Below are 8,467 nucleotides of genomic sequence, written 5' to 3'. Positions count from 1 at the left end.
TGGTTTTCAATTAACAAACATATATATTCCACGAAAACACCTTAAGACATCACATTGAAACTTAAACAACAATCGTCAACATGTACATACTCATATCACCACAAAAAGTATACAAAATAATATTTAAAACATGGTTCTTGAGCTCTATGAACGGATTGGATCCATAGATGAACACTACGCATACCTTAAAGCTTGATCTTGAAAGAGATATAATGTTTTTGAAGGTTCATGAAGAAATCCTTAGGCTTGCCCTTGATTTTTCTTGACAAGGGTTTAACCCCTTTGGGAAAGAATGTTCTTGTTCCTGAGGAGATGATTTTGAGAGGAAACCCTCATCTTGTGGTTGAAAGTGTATGAGAGAGCTTTTTGAGATATTTTAACTAAAAAGAATGGAAGATAATACATTCCTTGAGGGTTATATGTCGTGGGAAGTGAAGAGAAAAGACAAAAATACCCTCATGAAATAAATTCCCAGTTGCTGAAAATAATAGCTGACGACATTTGTGACAAGGAATCTAAAATGTGACAAGCCATCAAAAATGTCGTCACACAGGAGCTAGAATTGATAGTTTCTGCCTAAGTCTGACGATATTTTGTGACATGATGTCTAAAATGTGACAAGCCATCAAAAATATCATCACACAGATGATAGATTCTACCTAAGGCTGACGACATTTGTGACATGGTGTTAAAAATGTGGTAATATACCACAAATGTCATCACTTAGGAGCTAGATTCTGCCTAAGGTTGATGAAATTTATGACATGGCATAAAAAATATGGTAAGCTTCCATGAATGTCATCACATAGGAGCTGGTTTCTGCTTATGGCTGACGACCTTCGTGATAGGGCATCATAAATGTGGCAAGCTACCACGAATATCGTAACTTAGGATCTGGTTTCTACCTAAGGCTGACGACCTTCGTGATAGGGCGTTACAAATGTGGTAAGCTACCACGAATGTCGTCACATTGTTTCCAGCCTGACATGCTGGAGTAAAATAGGAATAACTCTTTACTCCGATATCAGATTTAGGAGAAATTGGTATCGTTGGAAACATAATTCAATTATATATTTGTTGATAGGTCATGAGCTCTAAAATTCCAAGTATAATGAGAGAAATGCTCGTTTGAAGTTGACTATACCAATATCCTTCTCAAGAATTCAATCGCTAAGGTATGTTTTTTTTCGTCAGATAGCTGGGAGTTATTTGAAGCCTTAATATACATATAACTTAAGCATAAAACTATAAAAGAACCATGATGTACTATGCAGGAGCTTGGTACATGGCTCTAATATTTGTTTGGATTTTTTGGGGTATTTCACTTAGTCTCCATGAAAGTCTCCATGACACGAAGAAATTGTGGAGGCTCAGTAGAATTTGCCTCCATAAAATATCCATTTAGCATTGCATGGACCTTGTTGCAGAAGAAAGGGTCGGTGGCATGATGATATCACGGTGAAACACTGTTTTACCACTTAGGGGAATTTTTTATCTCCTTTTTTCTTTCCTTGATTTTTCATCAATGCTATGAGAATTTTACATTCCTGATAGCCTCCTAAAAACATAATTTACTCACTTTTGATTCCTTTCCCATTCCATGAGGTTTCTCATTCCTGCAGTCTTAACAAAAATAACAAAAGCATGTTAGAAAAAATTGGTTGCCTCTCACTTAGCGCCTTAGTTATGGTTTTGTCTTGACTTATATTTTTGTATTTTTTCTTTCCTTTTTTTTTCAAATAAAAAGGAAATAAACTACTCTATTAATTTACTGTCGTGGGCTGCCTCCCATACAACTCCTTATTAATATTGTGGCAGGACCAAACTTAACTTCATTCTTCTTCCGATATGATGGACGTCTTGTGACTGTCCACATGATCCATCTAATAATGATTAACTCTCTGTTCATCTACTAGAAATATGGTGCTTTTATCCTCTCTCCAAAGTTCGATAGCCCTGTGAGGGGTCATTTTCACTACTTTAAAGGGCCTAGACCACTTGGACCTTCATTTTCTTGGAAATAGCTTTATCCTAAAATTAAATAACATCACTTACAGGCAAGGCTCAAAGACATAAGTCATAATATACTTATCATGCAATATTTTGGTCAATAATCCTGATGGTTAAGATCCACAAGCAAACGAAATGCTTTCCTATACACAAAAAAATAAGGAGAGGTCCCTAAAAGCATTTTGTAGGTTGTACTATACACCCATAATTCATCATCCAGCTTAACAGACCAAACCTTACACTAACCATTGACTATTATCTACAAAATCAACTTGAATTCTCGATTAGATATTGTGAAATACCTCCTCCTGGCCACTCATTAGTGGGTTATATGGGGTGGCTACATTGTGTCGAACTCCTTATATAGCCAACAAGTTCTTGAACTAGTGATTAAAAAAATGAGTTCCTCCATCACTAATTATTGTTCTGGGTCTGCTAAAATATGAGAACATATTCTTTTTTACAAATTTCATCACCACTCTAGCATTATTAGTGGGAGAGCTGTAGCCTCTACTAACTTGGACGTTTAATCTACAACCACCAAACTGTACAAATTACTATTTGATGGTGGAAATGGGACAATAAACTCTATCCCCCAAACGTCAAAGATCTCTACTTCTAGAATATTAGTCATGGGAATTTCATGGCACCTTGAGATCGTTCCCATTCACTAGGATTGGTGACATTCTCTTAAATAATCAATAACATCTCTGAACAATATAGGCCAAAAGAAATAAGACAACAACAACTTTTGTGTGGTCCATTAAACTCCATGAGGACTTCCTTAAGATGATGAATAGCAACTTTCCAACACTTGTTTGGACTCAGCTTCAGAAATACATCTTCTCACTATTATATCAGCACCTTATTTGAAAAGATAAGGCTTATCCTATATGTAAGAGCTAAAATTATGAAACAACATCTATTTTTGTTGATTTGTGGCATCTAGAGAGTTATCAACCATTTACCAGCAAGTTTATTATATCATCATACCATGATATCTTTACTACATCAGTGCCATTTACTGTTTACTTTGAAATTCCTCATGAATAGATAAAGAATCATCAGCAACATGAGCATGAATATCAAGCCTCGATAAGTGATTTTCCACTTGTTTTTTAGTTCTCTTTCTATCACTAACCTCCAAATCAAAATCCTGGAGTATAAGAATCCATCAAATTAACCTCGGATTTTCATTTTTTTGATTGAATAAATACTGCATAGCAGTATGATTAGTGTGAACAATAACCTTTGTTCCAAAAAATATGCTTTAAATTTGTCAAATGCATAAATAAGTGCCAACATCTCTTTCTTTATGAATGTGTAATTGATTTAGGTCGAATCCAAGGTATTATTAGCATAGTCGATAGAGTGAAATAACTTGTCTTTACACTTTCCTAGTACTTCTCCAACAACCACATCACTTGCATTACGCATCTACTTGAACGGTTGTTCCCTGTTTGGAGAAATTAATGTAGGTGCCTCTATCAATCTTTTTCAAGTTCTAAAATACTTTATGACACACAACCTCAAATTTGAACTTTACCTCTTTCTCCAGTAGCTTACACATGGGACTTCCTATCTTTGAGAAATATTTTATAAATCTCTTATAAAACCCTGCATGATTGAGGAATCTTCTACCACCTGTAACTACCACCAGATATTGTAGATTTTCAATCACCTACCCTTTTTATCTATCCACATATAGTACTATTTGTTACATTGTATGAACAAGTACGATACCCTCCTTGACCACAAAGTGGCATTTCTCATAGTTCAAGGCTAAGTTCATCTTCTTCCACCGAGCTAGTACCCTATCTAAGTTCTGCAAATGCTGAACAAATAAATTACCAAAAGTGAAAAAATCATCCATAATACCCCAAAAAAATCCTCCACTAATTCGTAAAAGATAGACATCATGAACCTCACGAAAGTTGCTGGTGTATTTCACAAGCAAAAGGATATATGTCTGAATGCAAAGGTGCCATATGGATTGGTGAAGGTTGTTTTTTCTTGGTCTTCCAGTGGTTTCTTATCTAATTATATCTCGAATAGCCATCAAGGAAGCAGTAATATTCTTACCCAGCAAGTCTGTCCAACATTTGGTCAATAAACAAGATAGGAAAATAATCTTCTCTTGTGGCCTCATTACGCTTTCCATAATCCATAAAGATCCTCAACCCAATTAACGAATAAGTTGGGATTAACTCATTATTCTCATTAGTCATGACATTCATCCCTTCATTCATTAGAACACATGCACAAGACTAACCCATTTGTTATCTGAGACTAGGTAAACTACCCCTCCATCGAGCTACATAATCATTTCCTTTTTAAATAACTTTTTTATCACAATATTTAATCTTGGGTAATGTTGTACACTATTCTTGTGATCTTCTTCCATAAATCTATTATACATACAGAAAGTATGATTGATTTCTTAGATGTTTAACATTTGCCATCCAATCGCTTTCTTTCTTTTCTTAAGTACAGTTAATGCTTACTTCACTTATACATTAGATAGACCTGTAGAGAGTATTATAAGTAAAGTATCAATATCACCATAGAATGCATATTTTAGATAAGATGGTAGATACTTAAGCTCTAACCTTGATGCCTCCTCAATAGATGCCTTGGGAGACATACCAAGAGGTCTATTCAAAGGCTTAAATTCAGTCGTTCTGATAATAATGCTTTCCTTATAAAAAATTAGAACCATTTCCATTGATTTGACTTCACCAAAACTATCATATCCTACCAATTCTCACTCTAGGGGATCCTTAGATTTAATAAGGTGAAAGTCATAACCACGGTCTGAGACTATGATAGAATACAACTATTCATATACTGCTGGAAACTTCATTCCATTATAAATGTTGAACACCTTGACCTTGTCATTATCACGCATAGTCAACTGTCTTACAGCTACATTAATCAATAAAAACCTAGTTGCTAAAAAGTGGCATCCCAAAATAAATGGGACTTTTATATTTGAATAAAAATCTAGAATAATGAAGTCCCCCCAGGAATATTAGAGACCCCACTTACACTAATACATCTTTAATAATTCCAATGGGTCTGGCAAGTTACTGGTCAACCAACTACATAATGATTGTGATTGGTCTTGGGCTGCCTAACCCTATTATTTGGAACAAGGATATAAGCATAAGATTAATACTCACCCAAAGATCACATTTATCGATTGTAATATGAATAGTGAATCTCTCTATATCTTTCAACTTTATTGGAAACCTATTTTGAATTTGTGATGTGTGTTCTTTAGTTAGTGCAATAACCTTATGTTCAGTCAAGTAGTTTTTATTGGCCACAATACCCTTAATGTACATTATATACTATAGGACACTCTATAAAACATCAATGAGAGAAAGGTTAATCTGAACTTGTTTTAACACATAAATCAACATCTTATAGAAATCTTCTTCTTGATATTTCATCAGCCTTTGTGGGAAAGGTTGAGGCATCTTTACAATTTATACCTTGGTTTTTGTGCTTTCAGATTATCCTTCACAACCTTCTTTTCATCCTTCTTTTTTACCATCAGTAGCCTTGTGATTCACCTACTTAGGTTTAAACTTCTTCAGCTGCATCCCACTTCAAGTAAAAACTACATTTAGCTATTTTGGATCTATCTTAGTATCACTAGGTAAACCTTCATGAGGTCTAGTGTTTTGTTCCCCATTCAATATAGCCCATTTGAACCTCCAAGTTCTTGTAACCATCTTCTGATTCCTTGAATCTGCTACTAACTATGCTTGAGTAGCCATAATCTATTTTGGCATTTGTTTAATATTACTTTATTGAGCGGTGGCTTGATTTTCTGAAGCTTGCTGCTGCTGATTTGGTTTTACTGGCCCATGATATTGATTAACATTCTTTTCCTGATTTCCACTGAATGAGAAATTGGTATAATTACTCTATTTAGGATTGTACATATTTTCAAATTTCTTATTTCCTTAATTATTTGTATTTCCCACATAATTGACTAACTCTACATTAGCTGCATAAGAATCTTTTGCATGGTCACTATTTCTGCACACCTCAAACCAGTTTTGGGCTTGATCAACTGTATTTTCTATTGCTAGTATGATCCCTAGATTCATATTGTTGAACTTCATAGTTATCTAATTTTGTTAAAAAGCAATATTTTTTGATATGGCCATAAACTGGTAAACCTCCAGCACTCTTGCAACGTTCTTTTGAGCACTCTTTATTACATCTACATACAACTCAGGATTCCCTTGTGAAATCCGATTCAGCAGTGTGTATAATTCATCTTAAGGTTTCTCTAATGCTTGTCCACCTGCTGCTGAATACAAATCTTTGTGTTTGGCTCAAGACCCTCAATAAAAATATATGCCAACACATCATTAGTCTAATGATGGTAAGGGTATTTATGAAGCCTTGAATCTTTCATAAATTTGGTACAAATTCTCCCATTTTTTTTTTGGTAACTCAAAATCTAACTTCTCAACCGTGCTATCTTCAATGATGGAAAGAACTGACTACAGATTTTTTGAGCTAGATCATCCTATGAAGTCATGGAGTTTAGTTGTTCAACTTTTAACCACCTTTTTGGTTCCCCTTACAAAAAAAAAAGCATTAGTCTAATATAATCAGTAGCTACCCTATAGGAATATAGGTACCATTGATCCTAACAAAGTTCTAAAGATGTTGTTGTGGGTCCTCATGAGAGAATCCTATAAACTACCCACTTATTGCAAGAGTTGTACCATATTTTTGTTTAATTCAAACTGATCACGTGGTGTTAGCTTTTGGATGATATTAGTAGCATTGTTTATAAGTGGGATTGCCACTTTGTGAATAGGTATTGCTTCTGCCCTATTTATAAGAGCAGTTGGAGAAAATGGAATAAGAGGAACAATAGGAACTGACTCTTTCATTTAAATTTTCTTAATTGGATATTGAAGTGTCACTTCTCTTCACAAGAAATATCTATTTTTTTCCGAATATTTCCCTACTAATTTCTTTCCTCTTGCCAGCTTGATACTTTACTTTTCCTGCAAAATTCAGCCGCAAAGATCAAGTTGTTAACACTTAAATTTAATATCAAAAGAAAGAATCTGGAAAACTATTAATTATTTGAGTCCCTAAAAATGTTACTAAAAACTTGTAGTGGTCTATCTCACATACTAGTGCACGTAGTCTTAAAAGTAATATAGTGGCTCAAAAGAATTAGATGTCGAACCCATGAGCAATACTTGATTAGTAATTTACATAATTTTAGTTCCAAAAATATTATATTCAAGTGTTTTAGAGTATCAAAATAGTTGTAACAATTTGTAAATAATTAACTAGTAAATAAATGACAAAGTGTGTCATTAGCAATGTAGCCAGGGTTGTAAGCAATATGAGTGAGAATTACAGGTTTCAGACACTCTTAACAATCATGTAATTCTCTATCCTTATCATGGTTGTGTGCGTTATTAGGTTGTTTATTTACAGGGTTAAGATTGCAATTATTGTCTTTTGAGCCTCTAATTTTCTACGTAAAAGGACATCACAACTACATTGTTTGGCTGGGATGCGAACATCTATTTTAGATGCTTTAAGTTATCTTTCTTCAATTGAACCAAACAAGGCATTCTAGGTATATTCCTATTCTAGCCGCTAATTCAAATCCTTTGTTGTGTAAAAGAATAAGAACTTTCTCCTTACACTCTTTGATCTACCCTAATAATTCTTAATTCGATTTATCAAGAGGATTAAATATGTATTTTAACGATGATCATGCGTTCAAATAGGTAAAACAAGAGAATAAGAAAAACCCATGTGATAAGGCAACATTAAGAATATTAAAATATGCCCATGTTTTTGGACTCAACCATGAACAAGGGTGTTTAGCCACTCATGTTCAAAATCAACATCCAAGAAATATAATTAATCATACCAAATTCAAAGTTGAAAGTTAAAAAATGAAAGAACAATAATATCCATGGCACACAGGCATATAATTTTCTCTATTTACAGCTTCTTATATGTTCTCTATCTTTCAAACATTGTCCTATGCTTTCTAAACCTTGTCCCAATGTCTTCATGCTCAACATATTACTTGAAATGCTTACATTATCTTATAGCATAATTTTAATGTATCAAAACATGTTCAATTGCACCACATTCAAACCCTAAAACATTAATCATGTCCATTAGCTCGAAAATGCTATTCATAACTCAAACACAATATATGTTAAAAGTATTATACCATAGAACTACTACACATATGGGTAAATATTGGAACTTGGAGATATAAATATGACTAAGATCACTCCTCATACTACCCATAATGGGTGAATGATAACTTCAAGCACTTGGATACTCAACAGAGCTCTAAAAGGTATGGGTAAAACATGGACACTATACATATACCTAGATAGATAACCATAAAATGAGTGACATAGTTTACATAACACCAATCATC

Source organism: Capsicum annuum, chromosome 4 (assembly GCF_002878395.1).
Source record: "Capsicum annuum cultivar UCD-10X-F1 chromosome 4, UCD10Xv1.1, whole genome shotgun sequence".
Classification (NCBI taxonomy): Eukaryota; Viridiplantae; Streptophyta; class Magnoliopsida; order Solanales; family Solanaceae; genus Capsicum; species Capsicum annuum.
Note: the sequence above shows the minus strand (reverse complement) of the source record.